The sequence below is a fragment of the Epinephelus fuscoguttatus genome, linkage group LG6 (assembly GCF_011397635.1).
Source record: "Epinephelus fuscoguttatus linkage group LG6, E.fuscoguttatus.final_Chr_v1".
NCBI lineage: Eukaryota > Metazoa > Chordata > Actinopteri > Perciformes > Serranidae > Epinephelus > Epinephelus fuscoguttatus.
Window position 1 is genome coordinate 11,167,087 of NC_064757.1, and position 22,407 is coordinate 11,189,493.

A 22,407-nucleotide genomic window follows, 5' to 3' on the forward strand; every position below is an offset into this window, starting at 1 on the left:
AAGCATGCCTTTAACATACAGAGTAATATATTCATAGGTCTATTTTACCCTCATGCATAACACAATACAGATCCTCGGGGCTTCCATTAATTAAGACCTGCTGAACACACATTTATACACACTGTAGCATGTTCTGTAAACGGCCAGGAGAGCTCTACTAGCATTCATGTGTAGTCCAAAGAAAGTGTGTGCCTTTCTTACTGTTAGCACTGTTAAAGCTACGGAGAGAGGAGAGTTCAAAGTTCTCCAGTCTCTGTGGGGATGAAAGAGGCTGTCATGAAAGCACCAAGAGAACCTCATCCATAATGAATGCAGTGAAGAGGTGAATCGCCAATGTAAGAAAGGTTCAGTCTGCAAGCATAACTCCAACAAATTTCAACCTTGGTCCTATTTTACTTTCATTTTCCACAATACTGATTGAGTTTGTCCATAATCCTCTCGATTGGGGGCGTCGGTGGCTTGGTGGTAGAGCAGGCGCCCCATATACAAGGCTGTTGCCGCAGCGGTCCACGTTTGACTCCAGCCTGTGGCCCTTTGCTGCATGTCACTCCCTCTCTCTCTCCCCCTTTCACACTTGTCTGTCCTATCAATTAAAGGCTTAAAAATGCCAAAAAAAATATCTTAAAAAAAAAAAAAATCCTCTCGATTGCAGTGCAGTAGTCTTGCATGCCAGGAGTAGAACCACTAATGGCCGTGTCAAGATCTGCCTGTTATGTGCTTTGTCTTCTTTCAAGATACACTATGGTTTTCACAGTAAATTTAACTTACAGTCTCTTTCAAAAACGCACTATGTCGGTACAACACTGCAAAATGATTTTTCCTTCAACAACAAACACACATGGTTGAGTTTAGGCTACAGAGACACGTGGAAAAGAATAGGGTTTGGCTTTAGAATCTTCCGGGATGTTAACACCACTCTCTCGGGTGAAAGCCGGTGTTTGTTGGACCCATCCACCACCCCTCCCTCTTGCCCCACTTGAACTTTTGCCACCTTAATTTTTTGTCCCACCGTGTTTCCTCCTGACGCTGCCTGGCGCAATCAAACTATAACGGCAACCAGCTGCGTATCTTGCCGAAGTTAAAGGATGCATTTTTTTCACTGGTTTCTGATGCAGCAAGTCATACACAAGCACCGGATGTTGAAGACTTTGGAGTGAGACCAGGCTCCTTTTTCTGCATGATTAACCTTGTGCTGCTGCAGCCTTGATGTTAAAGGTCCAGTGTGTGGAATTTAGGGGGATATATTGTCAGAAATACTGTAGTTTATAATATAATATGTTTTCTTTAGTGTATAATCACTTGAAAATAAGAACCAGTGTGGGGGGTTTTTTTACCTTAGAATGAGCTGTTAATATCTACATAGGGAGCGGAACCTCTTCCAAGGACAGCGCCTTGTTGCACCGCCATCTTTCTACAGTAGCCAAAAACAGGCAAACTAAACACTGGCTCTAGATAAAGCCATTCCATTTTTGCATCGGCCACCATAGTTAGCAGCCATCCGTGAAGAGCATTGTCAGAAAAACAGTGATTTTTGAAATATGAAACTGGTTTATTCTCCAGTTTAAATCACCAGGTCTGTTTGTTCTGTTTAAATCACCAGGTCTGTTTGTTCTGGAGAGGAGGAGACCTCTAGGGAAGAGCTGCTGTGGAAAAGACTTATTGGCCATGAGCGGCAGACAAAATGCAACTTTCAGTAGACTGAACAAAAACACAGAGGATGGAAATCTCTCTGGAATTTTCAAAACCTCCTGAGCGTCCGGATCTTAAATTATCAGAGAAAAAGGTGAGCACACATGAGCAGGTGCTGGGCTAACAGCTAAATAGTGTAAGGGAAACATTGATTTGTAACTCAAAACTACTTTATTCAGTGTTTTTATGGGTTTTAATCACCTGGTCAGTTTGTTTTGGAGAGGAAGAGGCCTCTGTGAATTATTTGACTCATGGTAAAATACTCCTGAATAATGAACATGCAACCAGCAGAAACTTCTCCTGGTTAAAATTCCTTCACTCTACAATCCGCACCGCCAAATGCCACTAATCCCCCTCAATCTTACATACTGCTCCTTTAATCCAACAACATTCAGTTCAGATTTGTGCTGTGTTGAAAGTGATACAGAAATGTTATGACCAGGGTGCTCATTCATACATGAGACTGACAATATAGTTTATTTTTATTGGAGAGGCGACGGCTCAATCAGTCAAAAATAGCACTGGATGCTTGCAGAAAATGAAGCAGGAGATCGTTGCAAGTTTGATCATCAAGTTCATTTGAAGTTGGAATCATAGTTTAATATCAGACAATCTGTGTTGCACCAGTAACGGATCAGAGAGTTTGCAAAACTTCCTGTGGAATGAGTCATGTGTGACACAGTTAGAGTGCAGAGGCTGGGCTTACAGATCTGAATATGACGGATGAAAAAACAATTTTGGCTTTTCAGTTAGCCCATAACATATTCTGTAGATGTTTACATTGATGAAGGCCAGTAATATTATCATATCACAAATCCATACAACTGATCATAGACCAGTACACTAACAGGATTTTATTACCAGACATAACCAACACCATAATTATGATTTGTAAAAACAGACTAAATCAGTGTTCCAATGAGGGAGCATCAGATGCTGTTGCCCACATTTTGATTACAAGTCGCCAAAATGAGTGTATTTTTATACAAAAATGCTTAGGGGGAAGACCAAGTACCACAAGTACTCTTTTGAGTAAATAACATGTTAAGGTGGATATGTTTGTAACATTTATTAAAGTAAGTGAGGATGTGAGGTTTGGTGTGCCTGCAGCTTGCAGCCTGTTTTCTAAGCCAGTGTTTCCACTTACAACTTCAAGGCCTCTGCCAACCAGACTCTCCAGAGGAGTTGAGGTGTATTTGCTACCCTCATTATTTAGCCACAATTCCCCCAAAAGGTTATTATTAGCCGCAAGAAGGATGATTATGAAAATATGTTATTGTAGGGCAGGAAAGCCCTTAGGTCCTGTCAGTCAGTAGCAGGCCTGATGCTGTGCTGGCTGGAGCACTGCTCTGGGCCCACAGCTGTGTCTTGTCTGTTGGCAGGATGTGTGTGTGTGTGTGTGTGTGTGTGTGTGTGTGTATTCTTAGTACGTGTGTGCACATATTTTCTGAATTGCGCTTATGTGATAGAGTGTTTATACATTATTTTGTGCATGGCTGCAAGCATTGGGTGAGTTGCGTATGCTGTTCTAGTGCATGTGAATACTGTAATGCAGGAATGTGTTTGAGCTCTAATTTGGGTTGGAGTTATTTCAGAGAGAGCTTCTGTGCTGACATCATCGCAGGCTCTGACGAGCAACAAGCTTGCCAGGATTTGTCTGTGACTCATACTCAGTCTACAGTCTGTAATGTGCCAGTTTACAGCACACAGTCAACAAACACTGGGCTTATATTGTATGGCACAATGAAGGAACACATGGAGGGGGCTACAAAGGGCCTGTGTGCCCATCTGCACGTTGGACTTTTAGTTATTCAAACATTTCTGAGCGCAGAGCTGCTTAAGAGCCAGAGACAATTTCATTGGTTGAGTTGAGCTTCAGTGGGAGGAGCCAAAAATTGATTTTTGTGAGGATAGGGATTAAAGGATAAGCCTGGCTTTATTCTATATATTTTTATTGACTACAAAATGAAAAGCCTAAAACCAACAATGCTGAGATCATCTTATAATTCAGTTCCAACTGGAGACGTAATCTTTGAAAACAGGTCACAAATATGTAGTTTGTGTAGTTTTTACATTTTGAAGTTTTAGCTGTAGTTTTTAGCAGTAAACAGTGCATTTGAGGGACCATTTTAGGCACAGAGAAATAAAATAAATCAGACTTCAATCCTATTTGTCAGCAGGATTAAGTCGTTGCTGGTCTTATTATTTACATGGTAAAATAAGGAACAGATAAAGAGTCAGAAGGTAAATAAAATACTTATATATAGAGTTGTCAGCATTTTGTGTAAGTATATCACAGAAAAGAACTCATTAAAATATATTTTTGTAGTGTTCTCAGAGAGTGAATATGCTTTCACTGTGCTAAAGATTGTAGACAATGAATGCACTTTTGAAAAAGATGAATTACTTAAACCCTGACCCTATTTTATAGGCCTCTGCTCGAAAATTGCATATCCATAATGAAATGAATATATCTCTGCACCCACAAGGTCTATTTGAATACTTTTGGGGTCATGGTAAAGGGAACACTTGTGAGATTTGTTAAGATGTGTAAATATCAGTATATGTGTTATATGTGAAGAGTAAATGAAGATGGCACACAGCACAAATGAAATATTTTGAGGTTCGCCTAAAAAAAAAGCATTTTCAGGATGAGTATCCCTTTGGAATGATGCAGCTGCAGCTCTAAACCTCTATCATATCCCAGTACAGTATGTGAACATTAACTCTGCAAAGGTTTATTCTGATAAAGTGAAGCAGAAGAATATAAGAGAGGTTTTAGTACAGAAAATTCAGGAGAGCTCTCCAAAATTGTACCAGGTTGGCATATGATTTTTGTCATGTACAATCCTATATCTTTCATTTTCTGTTTCTGTAAATCCCTACTGATGTTTAGGATATACACATACAACTGTCTGTTTTGTTTTTTCCCTCTATTTCCCACTCCAAACTGACAAATACACACCTACTACATGTGAAACTGATTTTCTATTCTGAGCTTCAGAGGCCCGTATCTCTGCGACGGCTTGGCTGATTTGAGTGATTGACACCTCGTTTGATTCTTTAGAGCCAATAGAATGACGCTATACCCAGGGCGATGTCGGCTGTTGTGAGTGGTCATTGTTTTTGTTCCCCTGGAACTGTTTTTTCTGCCCGGATTCATTTGAATGACAGACAACTTCTGGTAGTACGCGAACGGAGCGTGAATGAACAGCAGAATGCGCATTTTACGGCAAAATTAATAAGGTAAGAGCCATATTACAAATATATTTTGGCAAAGAGATTTCTGTTGTTGTTGTTCTTTGGACTGTAGTTCTGTGATGGTTAAAGGGAGAGTGATTTGGATGATTGTATACATGTGGAAAGAGTGAAGTCTCAGCTTTCATTTGAGATGAATGGTGTGTGTTTTCAATAACGTGTGGTCGAGTTAGAGCCCGAAATATACCGAGTGGGTCGGGATATTGGTGCTGTTTGGAGTTGTTGGAGTTAGTTATTGTTGTTGTTTATTTAGTTGATGTTAAAACTGAGTTTGGGGCATGTAAAAAGTTTTTTGCAGCCTTGTAGCTGAGGTTCTGCTGTTAAATTTGATGGGCAACATCACTATATTCTTCTGATCAGTGTATTGATACACACCAGGCCTTTATTAGCAGCTCTAGAGGTTCAACAGGTTTTAAGTGACTTAGCTACTAGCTTGATCTCAAAATTAGGGGTGGGGAAAAATCGGTTCATATAAGAATCTAGATTCTTATTTTCTACAAATCTGAATCAATTCACAACTTCCAAAAGTTGATTTTAAAAACTGTAGTCCTCTGTCTAGCATTGTGCCATATACCCTTTACGGTTTCCATAGTAGAGTGACTAGCCTTAGATTAACAGCAGTTGCAGTAAACAGCATGGGTCCTGGCTAGTCTAGGGGTCGGCAACCTTTACTTCCAAAAGAGGCATTTTTGACAGAATGATGGGAAGAAAAAAATCTGTCTGGAGTCTCAAAACATATTTTAGCTTTATATGAAGGTAGTACAGCCTGTTAAGTCTCCATTAGCCTATCAAAATTATTAATAGGTCTAAATGAGCATTCATGAATATGTTTTACCACAAGTTGACTACTCTGCAGTGGGCTCTTCATAATTATTCTGTAGTTAAACTTTGCAGTGTTGGTGGTAGAAGCAAACAAACTTGTCCACACCCTATTAAATACTTTATTTTCCTCCAAGACTTTGTCTTTTTTGGATTTGGAATCCATAGCTAGCCTAGATAGGGAGACTCAAGACAAGTCACTGCTATTGAGGTTTGGCAAAATTTAGTGGAAAAGGTGCTAGGCCGTGGATGTGTGATGTACATTTTAGATGATGAAATCCAATCCAAGCCAATCCACTTCATTTATATAGCACATTTTACAAACGGAGGTTTCCAGTGTGCTGCACAGAAACAGAAATAAATGAAATGTTTCAACATTTTTCTTATTTGGCGTATAGGCTACATATTTTTACAATTGGAGAATGTAAGAACTTATCAAGGTTTACAACAATGATAAATGAAAATTCAAATGTTAAAAAATTGACTGTTTTTCATTTACATGTTTTTTTTTTTTTGTCAGAGCCACAGGGAGCCACTGGAGAGGAGCAAAATGGCCACATGTGGCTCTGGAGCCGCAGGTTGCCTTCCCCTGGGCTAGTCACTCGCTGCTTACATTAGCTCTGAGAGATGGTAACCTATCTGAGCATGTGTGTCAGTTATACTGGAATGTTTGTGTCTGTGTCACAAATGTTGGTTATATGTGGTCTCCTTATCAGCTCTCTCCTCACATAAAATCCATCCATAGATTGACTAAGAATTCAAATGAACGATATAAAAACTTCTTCTACACTTTACTCTGCTTTCATGCCATCATTTCCACAGTACCTAATATTAGCATTCTTATGTGCTGAATCTAGATTCAGTTTTTAAATTGGGAATTGTTTTGAAATCAAGAATCAATTCTGAATCAAATCGTCACCCCCCAAAATCAGAATCAAATTTAATTGTGAGGCACTGAAAGACTCACACCCCTACTCAAAAGATCTGTTGGTTGTCTTTTGTTTTTTTCTGTGGTAATTTAACTCAAAAAATTAGATTATTTCTGCTTGAAATAGCTTTGTCTCTGAGGAATGTTTGTAGTATTACAACTCAGCTCTGAAAAACATTTTTGGTGATATAAACTTATTTTTATCTTTTGCTGTTCAGTTTAGCTCAAAATATGTGTTTCTGTTTGTACTCCCCACTGCATGTACTGCACCATCTGTTTGCATTATATCAGACATCCTGTTGTTTCTTGGAAACTTGAGAAGTTGGTTGTAATTCTCTGCACCTAGACAGATTCCTCCATATTTGTTTTATGTAGTGATAAAAGTGGCAATCTGCTAGAAACCAAATTGTGTGCAATAACTGTACGATGTGCGTTTTCATCTTCTTTTCACTCTACAAATGATTTCTATCTTTATCCTGTCATGAAAAACAGACTTACAACAAAATACTCTTACTCTTAATAGGGACGTGACAGATTAACTGACTGTCTTCATCCCCCAAAATACAGAAATGTGGGTAATTCAGTACTAACGTACACAGGGACATATCATTTCCATGCAGAAAGTGGTTCTGATGATGTTTTGGCAAAACATGATGTAAACAGAAACCAAGATGACATAAAAACTCTCAGATGCTCAAAAATAATTTGTACAGATGGGTTGCAAGTGTTTTAACTGAATGTCAAGCCTCATAGCTTCTTCTCCCAACTCTAATTTGCTACATAAGTAATCTGCAACTGTGCTTCAGTGCCAAGTGAGATGATTGAGCGGCTGTAATGATTTGTTCGTGTTGCAGTTAGAAATCAAAAGCTGCAAAGGCTTGTTAAGAACAGCAGTAAAAACACAGCCAGTGATGCAGAGGGCAGATTTAGCTGCTCGGCATTTCTGAACAATAATTTGATTCTGCTCTTGTTTATTGTTTTTCATGTTCATTATTCCTGGTACATGTCACAATATGTCAAGTCTGTTTGCCAAATCTGTCTCTCAAGGTCCTGGTGTCACTGTGCCAGATGTATGAGTAAATGTTATTGATGTTGTCACACTTGTCTCACTAAGACAAATTTGTGTACAGTTTATTCTTCTGGCAGACAAACTGACTATGGAAAACAATACGTTTCTTATTGCAGAATGTGATAATTACATTCTTGTTTATTCTCAATTCTTCTCAGTGAGTGTTGTTCATGTTCAATTGGATTGTTTTCAGCCGCATGTCTCGCAGCAACAGACTCCAGAAAAAGGGCTATTTTGCCTCTTATTAAAGGCATGGAGTGGTTACAGATTGGTGTGTGTATTGTGAGTGTGGTCAGCTTCATGCTGCTGTCTGGAGGCTGCATGGCTGTTGTTGTTGCTGTTGCTGTGGCTGCTGCTTGATAATGAGCCTCTGGCACTGAGCTGCTGTCAGTCAGACCGACAAGCCTTTGCCCTGGTCACTGTCGCCTCATGCCATCTGGGTCCCTGCACTGAGAGGGGAGGACAGGGACATGCCAATGGGAGGACATGGGATAAGGTCATACACACACTGGCCTACTGACTTGCTTACTGTTTGACTGACTGACTGACTTGGTTTCGTGGTATTTTGTCTCGAGGCTGGATTGGAAAGGTTCAGTGAAGGCTGAGTGTTTTTAAAAATGCCGAAATGCATCAGTGAGTATAAAATCACATATGTGGTGTCAGAGGTGTTGCTCATGACACAAAGATACATCAGCGAGGCTAATAGTCTGCAGCCATGCTCACAGCTGTTATCACGATAACAATGTGTGTATGGGTCGATACTGATAATTATCATAGTCGATATCAAATCATTATTTCTTTCAATTTAAAGGCTGTTTTTTGCTGCTGAGTGAAAGTTGAAGAAACCATATGATTAATTGTGGTTTATTGTCAGAACATGACAACATTTGTCAAACAGCAGAACATTTTATGGATTAAACTATTTTCATCAAAGTAATGTTAATAAATGAAACAATAAATAGACAAAGACATCTTAATTCTGGTCAGGAGCATGTCAAACTCTTTGCACAGACAGTTTAAAACATTTTGTAAGTGTGTTAGCTGACCATTTAAACAAATAAAACAAACATTTTAACTGAGGTCTATATTCTTTTTTTAAGTTTTAAACCCACAGCATGTAATTTTTGCCGTTTCTCAATTAAAACAACAAAATTTGGACTTTGATGACGTGAAGTAGCTTAGGATCATTCATTAACAATGGAAGTCTCCTTGACGTGACTCAGACAGGAATCATGTTCATGGACAAGGAAAAACGTATTTGAGTATTATTCATGTGTTAATCATGTTATGCTCAATCATGTTACTGTAATACTTCAATTAATAGCCAAGGCTATTATTCACTTAAACCACTGAAATCAACAGGCCTATATTTGGGACAGGCCTTTAATTCCTTTCACACAAAACTGTTGCTCAGCAAAGATCACGAGAAACAATCAAATAGTTTATTTAAACCAGTATGAATACTTGTATAAAAGTTAGGCTTCAGATAATATATCAATTATTAATCATTCATTTGATCTAGCTCCGACAGACGGCGCATCAGAAAGAGAGAGAGAGAGAGTGACAGCACTCGAGGATTACCGCACCCAGCATAGTGAAACAACACCACTTTATACTGTTAAAACAATACTCACAACTTGGATTGATTTTTATGAAAAACCATTTCGATTATTTTGATCTGAGGACTCTTACATTCTAAAGGAATATGAATATCTTACAGACTAACTGAGGAATGGAAGCATAATTTGAGGTCGCCAACAACCTGCTTTTATACATCCGAAGAACTGAAGATCTGAAGAAAAGAATGAACTGCTTGGCAACCAGACCAGGCCTCTAATTGAGACAGGCCTTTATTTGTCAAAACCACATTGTGTGAGTAAAAGGGACTGGGCTTTCAACTGAAGTTTTACGGTATATCATATCATTCTATTCTATTCTTGCTAACTTGGCGTATGGGTGGTTTAATTATAACATGGCTTATATCAAAGAATTCTATCAAACATTTATTAGATTTCCATCAAGTAAAATTATATTGAGATAATTATTGTTTTGGTTTTATCGTACAGCCATGAGTGCTCTAAATGAATTGCTAATGTGGGCATGGAAACATTCTCACGTTGCCAAAGTTGCCATAGCTACTGATGTTGAGCAGTTCAAATGTTTAACATGTTCACCATCTCATGTGAGCATTTGTTAAGTAGCTCAGAAGAACAGCTCTGGCTGATCATTAGTTTTTCAAGTCATAAACCAAAGTTTTGGATGGATTGGAATTTTGACCTTTTGATGACACTAGACAAAATCTTCAAGTATCTTCAAAGTTATTATGATTCATCCTGAGGGGGACATGAATGTGTGTGGCAAGCTTCATGGCAATACGTCTGACAGTTGATAGACAAACATTGGCATCCATATACAACCATCCCTTTGTTTTGTGTTGAAACATTGCCTCATGGGTGTGCTTTTTTTCCTCAGGACAGGCCTGATAAACCAATACATGGAAAAATTCAACATGTTCAAACTCAACCCAAACCTTAGTAGGAAATAAGGCTTACTGGATCTGATGAATGTTAGAGTTTGGTCTGGGCTGTGTACAGTCTACTGTGTGCTGCAAGTAAAAACATTAAATTGCTGAATGAGAGCAGTAGGGACCAATACAGTAATCCTTGTCCTCTTGACTAATTAGGCTTTAAACAACTCCATCTGTGATAATCTACTAAATTTCCCCTAATGCGAACCATATGGAGCCATAAATCCTGGCTGAGATACTCCGCCTTATTTTGGACTGCATATTTGCTGACAGCATACCACAGCATTGACAAGACACTCCACAGTGCAGCCCCTCCACATCCACACTTCTCAGATCATTATGCAGCCGGCCATGTAAACAGGCTCATCCATGTAGAAATACTACACAAGCACCAATGAGCTGACCCCAGATCTGTCATTAAACGGGGCCCCCCCCAAAAAACCGAACCCCCACCTCTGCTTAATTATGCATGTGGGCTGAGCAATCAGTCTCCCTGTATGGTACTGTACACTCTATCGTGCTGCTTCCTTGAGCTCGCAAGCTGATTATGGAGCTTTGGCAGTCCAAGCACTTTGAATTATTTAAATCTCTGTTAAGCCCGTCGTACATATATCAATGGAAGAAATGGATTAGGGGTTGACATGTTTTTCCTCTGGCTTTACCCCCCACTTCCTCCGAACCTGACAAACACTCCACACGAATCATAACACAGTGCCTTTCAAGGAAATGGCAATTTTTCTAATTCCCCATTGAAACATGTTTCACAGTGGATGTTGCTTTTAGCCGTATTGGGGTTGAGATTACTGTTGGATTAAGGATTGTTTTTTTGTGCCGAGTTTTCAGTCTGTAGAACAGTCCAGTGGGAGACATGGAGTGGGCTTTTGTGCACCCAAAAGGGCCCACCCTGGAGAACAGGGTCCTAGGGAGGCCTTCACATGGGTGGGCTGTGGAGAGGTGATGGATCCCCTTTTCACACAAAACCCTGGAGGAAAGCACACAATCAATATCCTGCTGTCTGCCTCCAGTGCCAATAAATGAAAACAGGGTGGCGTAAAGAGATGAATAAATAAAGGGGGGCACTCTTTTTCACATTAGGGGCGGGATCGCACACAAAGCCGAGCAGATACTGCATTTAGAGAGACTATAATAGTCTCTCCGTCTCTCAGCGGGGCGCTTGCTGCAAATTTATGTTCGCAGCTAACGCATTTGTTCACGGGGCAGAAAACAAGCTGTATTTATTTTGTGAAGTGCAAGCTGGCTCCGATTTGTATAAATGTTTCAATTAAGCCTCGTGAAAATCAATGCTGTAACATTTCCTTGCCATTCTTTCTGTCTGCAGGTTCACTGCGGTTGACAGCTGCAACTTAGGTGTCAAGATCGGGTGTTAAATTTGTAAATAGGTCTTTTTCCTGTCAACTGACATGAAATTACAGCTGAGGGTAATAGGACAGAGGAGCTGTCTGTCAGGTGGGAAAGAGAGGGAGAAAGCGAGGCCAGAGGAGAGCGACGTGCCCATCAGGGTGGATGAGTGACAGGGGATGAGAGAAGCTCTTCAATCCACTCTCAGGCTGCCACAGAAATGAATTCACATCTCCTCAATTGCACCATTACTGGAGAGAGAGCAAAGGGAAGGCTTTTTGTGCTTTTTATGCAGTCAAGGGAGACCAGAAGTGGGGCTTGCTGTGTTTTACTTATCCTTAAGTGCTTCATAATGATGATAATACCGTGTGTCTACTCAGTTGTATGACTATGCTAATCCTATAAGTGAGTTATCCCTTGTGGCAAAGAAAGTCTGGCAATCAGTGAATTCACACACTTGCACTCAGATCTCAGACTCTACAGTTCCCTGTGTATTAGCACTCTAGTTTTCACCACTTATATGACTGTATATCTGTTGCTGACAAATGCTAATGAAGAAATCATTGCAGCAAACAGATAGCTGTTGATGGCATTTTCCAGTCTTTTGATGTGCAGACATTTTGCACAAGAAATATACGATTTGTTATTGCCAGGGGTCTACCCAACACCCACCCACTGACATTCAGTAGCAGACATGGTGTGAACATGCAGAAGTTATTTGGTTTCTGTCGCCTCCATTATAAGTCCCAATTCCAGCACATAAAATGAAGTCATTTCTCTGGCATCGCTGGCAGACTGCCCAAAGCCTCTGATGCTTTTCTGTCCTTTTCTGCCACAGAGCTCTGACAAGTGACAGGTGATCTATGGCTGTTTGTAGTCGGGGATCTAAATCTGAAACGAGCTTAGCCGCGGCTCGCGAAATGAGAATTGATAATCGAATGATGCTGAATGAGGGGGCCTGTCAGTACATTGTAAGGGAGCTGACGGATTTAGTTAAGGGAGAAGGAAGGCATGGCGGATGAATTTTGGCAGGATAAAGAATTGCTCAGTGCAGAGAGAGAAGCTGATCCCCCTGCAGCTATTTCTGATTTTCTTTGAGTGTTTACATGTTGGTAGTGTTCTAGACGGATAACTGAAGGGTTACTGAGCATATTATGAACAGGTCTTTATAAAACACAACAGGATGGGTTAATTCTTTGTTAACCTTACTGCAAGGCCTGTCTGGTTTCTAACTTTAAAAACAGTAGAGTGTAGAGTGACAGGGATAATGAGAGAGAGAGAGACAGAGAGAAGCAGAGAGGGGAGAGATTTCATGTGACCAAGGTCATAATCCAGGGTCAAAGCTATGATGTTTTACATCTGTGAGAGAATCCCCACCCTCGCACTTCTCTCTTCTTTCCTCTCACACTGTCTTTGATGTATGAGGATCATTGATCTTATTTTAATGTTCTGTGTATAATGAGTTGATTCATAACACTTAATACCAAGGAGACTATGAAAGTGCCTTTTTATGTGAGGAAGAAAACATATTCTCTTTTATAGCCAAACTGTTAGTGTCATAAATCCAGTGTACAAATACTCATCAAATAAAAATTACATAAGCTTAGATAATTAAACTGATTATGTTTTCCCAGGTGTGTGCTTCACATTCAGACAATGTTCATTTTAAAAATGAAAACTAGTAAATAATATGCCTTTATGTTTTCTTTTCCACAATGAAAATGAAATTAAAAGTAAATAAAAGGTAATCTTTGAAAACAAACTATGATAATAGGTATTTCAGTTTTAGTAGTGGCACTGTGGTGCAGTGTCACCTCTTAGCAAGAGGGTTCAAACTCTGGGTTGGGAAGCCCTTCTGTGTGGAGCTTGTATGTTCTCCCTGTGTCAGCGTGGGTTTTCTCTGGGTACTCCGGCTTCCTCCCACAGTCCAAAGACATGTAGGTTAGGTTAATTGGGGACTCTAAATTGGCCACAGGTGTGAATGTGAGCATGAATGTGTCAGCTCTGTGATAGTTTGGCGACCTTTCCTGGGTGTACCCTGCCTCTCACCCAGTGTCAGCTGGGATAGGCTCGAAGAATTCTAACCACCTGCATGCTTAAGTGGATACTCCTGAGAGAGAAAACACTATTCTACACCATCAGAAAAGACTTCATAGTTTAAAAAAAGTTGATTTAGCTACTAAACCTGTGGCACTAATAAGCAGCATCTTGTATTTCAGTAACATTACGTCTCTGCCAGTAATGTTAGTTTGTTAATAAGTAACAGATTTGTGGAACAGCAGTAAAACAGCTACAACAAACAACGAAACATGAAGGCTAGCATGCAGACATTTAATATTAAAAGGTATGTTAACAGTAATGAAACATTCTCAAGAGCTGTTGGCTGTCATCTTTGCTGATGAGCTTTTGGTAGGATTAATCTACAGTAAATCCTCCTCTAAATGTTGCAGAGAGAATATGCTTTGATATCATCCAAAGTTTTATCTGTTTGTCTGGGGCTAAACAGACAGTGAGTAGTATTTTAGTGAACAAATGGGTGACTAAAATATGACTGAAACTAATACACATTTCCATCAAAAGACTAAAAAATAAATAACAATCAAGTACCAAAATGAACACAGCATTCAAACAACTGTCATGTCATTTGTCATGGTGGATGTTTGTCTCGTGATATCCTCCCCTTCTTTCTATTTACTGCTCATTGTAATGCTCGTGAGCACGGATGCCGTCACCCACAACTATCTCATGTTGCATTACAACACTCAGAAGACGCTCATGACTCATGACACATTGTGGATATTATGACTTCCAAGGTGATGTGGTGTGACAGCTCTCAGTGCTACAGATAGTTTTGCTTTTCTTGGACCAGCTCTCACGGTGCCTTTTAGTGTCATACTAGCTGCACTGTAGAAAGTTCTGCAGCGGCCAGGGAATTAATTGGAAGCTGTGTGCGCAGCTTTGTGAAATCACATTTGAACCTTGTAAAATCGCTCAAACTCCAGTTGAGAGTGGAAACTCTCTTGAAATATTGCTCATGATAGTTGTGGGAGGTTTTCTCCCGAATCTGTCAGAGCTCTGACCCCTCAATATCAGTTTACTGGTTCCCAGACTCGTTTTTGGCAGGGAACCCCTCGTTGAGGTCTGAGCATTCCCCATGAAAACTGCGTTTATGCTCTTTTTAAGTTTACAGTGGTTTACACGTGAATAATGCAATACTTCAGTTCACAGCAGAGCTGAATCCATGGCTCATTTTTTTGGCCATTTCAAAGACTTCTTATGTAGAGGCAGTCAGTGTAGTGTTGTTGTTTGCACGGTCCAAAAGCTGCATGAAGCAGTTATCCATTTCACAATCAGTCAGATATAATTACATTTATTTTTGTTTTGTTTGGGATTTTAGATGGTCTGCATTTTCCAAAGACCTCAGTTTAGTTTGTTTGTTCATGTAAGATGTTTTTTTTTTTTTTAATCACACTAGAATTTGAATTTTGACTTTGAAAATATAAGAACAGTAAAGTGATACTACAGCTATTGCATACTTTTTTAATTTACCAAAAGAAGAGAAAACACTTTGGTGTTGCCATTCTAACCATAACAAGTATTGCAGCTATTGAAATCTTTCAAATCGCAAAGCTCTGGAGTGTGATTGTAGCAATTTGAGGCAGGGGTTTAACAGAAAAAAAACAGTAATTGTACAAAACTCTTTTCCTGGATTGGTGAAATGATAAATGAAGTCTTTATTAATGCCTATAAAGTGAAGCCATAGTTTCAAATTACAGATATAATCTTCCTGTGAAGTGTTACCTGAGATACTTATAATGTTCAGTGCAGTGATGTTCAGTGCCATTATCTTCCCCCATCATTCCCGTTCCCTGAAGTACCTGCCCTTATCAGGCGGCTGGATATAGTCCTGTCCTCCTCTGCAGTGTCGTTAACAGCACCCCTGTGAACACCCGATCAATCCACCAGGGCTAGGAGGCTATCCCTGCTAATGGCTAATGAAAGGTGTAATTACAGCAGGTCAGCAGAGGCATTCAGACACAGAGGAGAGAGACAGTGACGAGTTCATTTAGATCATTAGAGCTGAAATGTGTCTGCCTCGTTAGACTGCAAGTCACCCGCATTATCCTCATGATCTTCCTTTGTTTCTATTAGACTGAGTGGGTGGCATTTGATGGTGCAGTAGATTGTCGAATTATGAGTGGGGAAAGGTGAGTTGATTTAATTAAAGGGAGTCTAGAGTGGAACAGAATTGAAAAGAGGAGATGATGATACTGGGGGATTTAAAAAAAATCTTCTGTATTTGCCACAGCTTGAAAAGCGCATTTACCTCCAATTAATGCTTTTCCACTGCTGATCTTGTGATGGCCCATGACATTTAAGCTTTCACATAATTGCTCATATTTGTCACTTCACACAATGTCTTCAACAAGGGTTGCACTTTCCAGCAATTCCGAATGCCGCTAATAGCAGGAACACCTTGCCTCTGAGGGCCCCTGCAAATAGACCAGCAGCTGTATTTTTAGATGGCTATTAATACCTCCAGCTAATTCATTTCAGCTCTCCAGGCACCTAGCATGGCCTCTCAATTATGGATGAGGGGAAAGTCATTGGATTCTCGGCGCTGAGAGGAAGCTGATGGTAGTGACAGGACGCTCTCTGCAGACGCATGACAAACAGGCAGACAGCTGAAGGACGGGCAAGAGGATAAGGGGAGATCTGTGGCGCAGTTCTAAAAGCCTGAATTATCTTTTAATGATAATTATTACTGAATTTAAAAAAACTAAACTGTCTCTCATGAGCAGGTTGCTTTCTAAAATTAGGATAATTATGAACAGATGATGGAAGTACACTAAGATGTAGTTGAACAGCTATGGTAGTAATAATGACAAACTGCTGCAAAGTAGGACGATTAAAACTAAAGACATCAGATCTAAACTGATCCTGCTGACAGCTCTCAGCCTCCCCTTTAGTTTAGCCAACTTACCGGCTACTGTCGAATAGTAAAAAAAGAAAAAAAGAAAGAAAGAAAATCTTTCCTAAACACTTTTCCTTGACCGTGATAGAAAACATCATGAGGTCAAGGGAAAGGGAGGACTATTCAACCACCATTCTACTTTGACTGAAAACACTGCTGCTCAGCATGGCTTGAGATGGACCTTTACGAGGTAACCACTAACCGCTCATTTTGTAGTTTGGCTAACTCACAAAATAAACATTGATGCACTTAATGGAATCTCAAAATGAGAACCCTGCTAACAATATTGATTCTGCTTTTAACTTTAAGGGGGCAATTGGGAGGTTGTAGTGACTGGGCAATGCTATAACGGTGCACCCTGGCTAAACCCCTGCGACCATATTTATGTCATTTTCCACTTTTGTAAGCGGTCTACAATGGTCCTCAGACATGACTGCAGTCAGGTTGTAACTGTGGATAAAAGCGTACTGCGAGACTAAAGGCCATTTGCCCTGTGTACCGTGACTAGCTGCTGGATGTCATTACATATATATCACAATATCATATATACAGTAGCAGGCGTTCATATCACAAATGCTGATTACTTTTCCTGATATCATGTAACAACAAAGCGTGGAGCTTGTTGCATTCTGTCTGCTTTTGATGAATATTTAAGCCTCCAGACTTCACAGAGCAGTTTTATGTTTCTGTAACTTCAAACCAAATCGGAGGGGGGTAATATTTACTCTACATTCACTTTCATCTTCTCTGCTTTATGGGGAACACAAAAGCAAAGGAACAAGAGTATGGAAAGCTAACTACAGAATAACGCTGCCTCTCTTCCTCCTGGGAAAGAGTCGGCCGCAGATGAACCATGTTACATTTTTCAGAAAGACTAAATCCTTCTGAACAGCTTCTCAGCTGGGCTCCTTCTGGTTCGCCACCAACATATTCATTACTCTTGTGAGCGACAAGGGGAGCATGCGGGTAAATTGGGTTTAGCTCCTGACCTTTGGGGTTTGATTAATGGGCTCTCTGTTCTGCAGCTCTATAGCAGAGGTCCAGGGAGCTGCGGGGTGTTGAAGGGGTGAAGTGACAGGCTAAGAAACCCGGCACAAACCCATACATCCTCCTTCCAGTTATTCATCTCGAACTGAAAGGGCTGGACCTAGTCAAGGGCTACCGACCCAATCTGAAGGATTGCCTCTGCCTTTAGAATTCATCACACCAACAAGCCTTGGGTAGTATTTTTATACACCTATCTCAGCTTGTGGTCTATGACAGCATGTTTCAGAGTGATTATTTTTCGGCATGGTTCTGTCTTTTTGAGTGACAAATCAAACAGCAGGCCTCAATGGCTGTTCAAAAATTCTGATGACACAGATTATTTTTACATTACATATTGTAGGCTTGATCACCATTCAAAATATGTTGGTTATGGTGTTGTTTTATTTTTTCTCTAGGTTTTCAGGGACACACACACATCAGAGTTTGATTGGTGTAAAAATTTGATTAGCAACAGTCCAATTTCCAAATCGAATGCACCTGACAGCATAAAACAGAAAAAGGCAGTGGGCCTCCTTAAATAACCCTGCTTGGCTTCAAATTGTATCTGCCACACATGAGGAATCAGAGACCAAGAGCCAGATAATCAGGTTTGCTTCCTCTGCCCTCCTATTATGACAAATTAAAGAGGTCCAGAAGCCATATTTTTCCGAGCAGCGGGTTCTTAGCTTGTCATTAGCTAACAGACTGACAAATTGATTAGTATTGATCGCAGCCAAAGCCTTGCAGCTGCTTGCCTTGCCTGTGGTATTCTACAAGGACCTGAAGGAAAGGTCATAACGCGTTCAGAGCAGACTAAAGGATTTCATGTGGCTTTGGGGCCGAGGGGGGAGAATCTTAGTAAAGCTGTCATGGACTATTGGCTGAAGCAGTAAGTGTGAAAAAGATGCAGTTTAAGCACTAAGTACAAAAACTGTACCAGAAATTCTCAGTTGATTCATACAACTTATGTATATACTAATGATTTCCCCTTAAAAAATCAAATAGACCAAATTTACAATTTACACCTTGATGTCATGTTTTACATAACTGTGAACAACCACTGCTTGCATCTTTATGTTTTGTGAATTTTGTCCATCCTTGCAGTTTTTTTCTTTGGGAATCATGCATCTTGAAAAATATCCATTGGACTGCAGTTGTAGAGAGAATGGTCCAGTGGACAGTTTTACTTCAGCCTTGTACCATGTGGAGGAGATTATATGTTAGCTGTTGGATTGCTATACATGAAACACATCAAGTGAAGCACAAGAACAAGAATGCATAATGAGAGGCGACCGTCTAGTCAGGGAGACACGTCTGATTTGCACAGTAGTAAATAAGTGTTACAGCCTTGTAACTGCACATTAAAATCACGGTCATGTACTGTGCTCCAAGAGCTTTATAGTTATGGGGAAAAAAAGCCTTTAAAGGTCAGGTACACAGTTTAATTTTGGCATAATTTGGCAAAAATCTCAACATAAACGTTGAGCATATTGTAATTCAATTGGACTGAGAAAAAAACTAGACCTTCTCTTGGCTCTATTTTCAGGCTTTAGAAAATCTAGCCTGTGATAGGTCTTTTCAGAGAAAGGACGCTTCTAACGCAAAAGAAGTGGTCCAAGGACATACCTTTGGTGGAAGCCTGTTTTAATGGTGGAGAATCCTTACAGTGAAAGTTGCTATTTCTGCACTGGCAACAACTGTCTACACTGCAAACTGAAAAAGGAAGATGGACTTACCAAAAGAGAGCCTAAACGAAACAAAACACATGTCAATATCAGCAAAGAGATGGTTTCAGAGATGGTTAGAAATATTACTAATAGTTTAGCCTTCTGCTAAGCGCAGCTGAAGGCTCAAGTCTGCAGCTTCAAGTGTAGTTCATGTAACGTTGTTGAGAGCCTTGATCAGAGTGTGTCCTCTGCCTCATTCCCTGCCACCACAGATCACCTCATCGGGAGGAGAGTGGGCAGCAGCTCTGGAGACACACACCCAGTCAGCACCACAGCAACCCAAATCCAGTCAACACAAATCTCAGCTCTGGATGATCAGATGCCAGATCAGCAAACTTTCTGCTGCTGCCATGACACAGGTTAGACTGGTGCTGCTACTAAGCACTAGACTGCTCTAGCTGTTCTATTATTTGTCTTTACCCACCTTGTCATTATATCCACATCACTTACTATTGCATTTGTGTTGAACCTGACATGATTTACAATTATTATTAACAAAAGCTGGCTGGGTGTGTAAAGTTCAGGACAGGTGACTGGTTTTACTTTGACTGCAGCATCATGTCTGTGTGTCTTAGATTCTATGCGTGGTATAGCCATTCATTTTTATGCCTCAAGACTGGCAAAAGCCGTGGCCAGAGGCATTACGTTTTTCGGGTTGTCTGTCTGTACATCTGTAAGTACATCCTTCTTCAAATTTGGCTCAAATGTCCACTTGGACTTTACAATGAACTGATTAGATTTTGGTGGTCATATGTCACAGGTCAATGTGACTGTGACCTTGTCTGTCCTATTCTCGTGATATCTCAAGAATGCCTTAAGGGATTTTTTTTTCCAAGTTTGGCACAAATGTCCACTTTGAATCAAGAATGAACTGATTAGAATTTGGTGGTCAAAGGTCTCTGTGACCTTGTGTGTAGCATTATTGCAAATGTAGCCTGGTACTCTGAACAGACATTATGAAAATAAAGTCATCAGACAGGTGACAGTATTAGAATAAATACTCCCCTCAGTTATCATGGTCAAATAGCACCCCCTAGTGACGTAAATGAGAGAGGGCGGTAAGGGTGCGTGTGACGAGTTTTTTAACTCAAGAGAGAGAGACGCGAGCTGACAGCGGCGACAGCGGCAGCAGGGCAGCAGCAGCAGGCTGCTCGTTTCACTAAAGTTGAACGGCCGAGCCGATTTGATTAAAATAGAAAACTAGTGATAATAAATCAGGAAGGATCCTCTGGAAGCTTAAAGAGGAGTTTACAACCGCCGCGGAGCTGCCGACCTCGTCCAAACAGCCTGTGTATCAAATATTCCGGTAAGCTAACTGCTAGCTGAGCAATTAGCATTTTGGTTGTTGCTAACCTTGAGTTGTTGCTAACGTTAACCTTGAGAGTAATTGCTAAACTTGAGAACTTGTTGCTTTATTGTGTGCAAATAAACAGTCGGGATGAGTTAATAACCTGATAGGGATATTAATGGAAGTGGTTTTATTTGAAAGTGTGCATTGAGTGAAAAATATTAAGTTAACTTACTGTTGTTAATTGAGCTATGGGCAGAAACACTCAGTGTTTATGTGTTTTGTTTTCTGTGGTAATGGCTGTTATGTTCAGAATAAGCTGGTCTTTAAAGGGTAATTTTGGTTTATTTACACCTGTCTCCTATCGTCCTAAATTTGTTTCAAGTGACTACTGACATAAAAATACTAGTTAGCATGTTAGCCGTTAGCCTAGATACAGCCGGGCGCATAGTAGTGTCAGACCTGTTAAAACTTAAGAGAACGGGCATCCTTTCAAGTGCAAAGTTAGTCCACTAAACAAGCTTTTTTTCCCACAAAGACTGCCTCATATCGTTAGGATAAATGTCAGAGAACATATAGAAAACAACATGTAAACATGTTGTCTTAACTTACCGGTGTGGTGCCATGTTTGTTTACGTTTTAGCTCTGCTTTCCAAAGTATAGCCGAAATATATCTCGCCAGCTCTAGATAAAGCCCAGCTGGATACTGCTCCAGGTGAAGGTGTCTCATCCTCGGTCACATCCAGACCTTGAAAATAAGGCTGCAACCTATCCCATTCCTTGCAACAGAAGCATTCCTCTTCTGTGGGCGCTGGGGCACAGCATCCTCAGGTACACCACCAATCTCCTTGCAGCAGCCATTCCTCCTCTCTCGTCCTCTACCTGTTGTGCCTCTCTCTCCTCCTCCATTCTTCAGTTTCACGAAGCTCTTCGTCAGTGTATTCTGGCTCAAATAAATAAGGGCGGCCATCAAACTCTGCAAAATCAAATTCCTCCTCCACAAAGTCGAAGTCTGGCAAAAAGTCAGCCATTATTCTATAAATCTTTCATAAAATACTGTCAGGTTCTGCCTTCCAGCTGTTGCTGCTTGTTCTCGCGATATTTCGGCCACGCTTTGGAAAGCAGAGCTAAGTGGTAAACAAACATGGCACCACACCACACTGACGAAGAGCTTCGTGGAATTGAAGAATGGAGGAGGAGAGAGGCGCAACAGGTAGAGGACGAGAGAGGAGGAATGGCTGCTGCAAGGCTGCGTAGCTCTGGAGATTGGTGGTGTACCTGTGAATGCTGTGTCCCAGTGCCCACAGAAGAGGAATGCCTCTGTTGCAAGGAATGGGACCGGTTGCAGCCTTATTTTCAAGGTCTGGATTTGACCGAGGACGAGACACCTCCACCTGGAGCAGTATCCAGCTGGGCTTTGTCTAGAGCTCGCGAGATATATTTCGGCCGCGCTTTGGAAAGCAGAGCTAAATGGTAAACAAACATGGCACCACACCAGTAAGGTAAGACAACACGTTTACATGTCGTTTTCTTTTTTTTTTAAAGATATTTTTTAGGGCATTTTGCCTTTATTGGACAGGACAGGTAAGCGTGAAAGGGGGAGAGAGAGGGGGGATGACATGCAGCAAAGGGCCACGGGCTGGATTCGAACCTGGGCCGCTGTGGCAACAGCCTTGTACATGGGGCGCCTGCTCTACCACTAAGCCACCGACACCCCTACATGTTGTTTTCTATATGTTCTC

The 22,407-nt window shown here is 40.6% G+C and overlaps 1 protein-coding gene across 2 annotated transcripts in view; it reads left to right on the forward strand.

Annotated features, from left to right (window-relative positions):
* Positions 1-20,585: 20,585 nt before the first annotated feature.
* fbrsl1 (fibrosin-like 1) overlaps positions 20,586-22,407 on the forward strand; it is a 400,430-nt gene continuing 398,608 nt past the window's right edge. Inside the window, exon 1 of one of the 2 annotated variants that reach the window (XM_049577999.1) lies at positions 20,586-20,683. The gene's annotated coding sequence lies outside the window, so the exon portion shown is untranslated. The remainder of the gene's footprint in view (positions 20,684-22,407) is intronic. The other variant, XM_049578000.1, reaches the window with a different exon arrangement.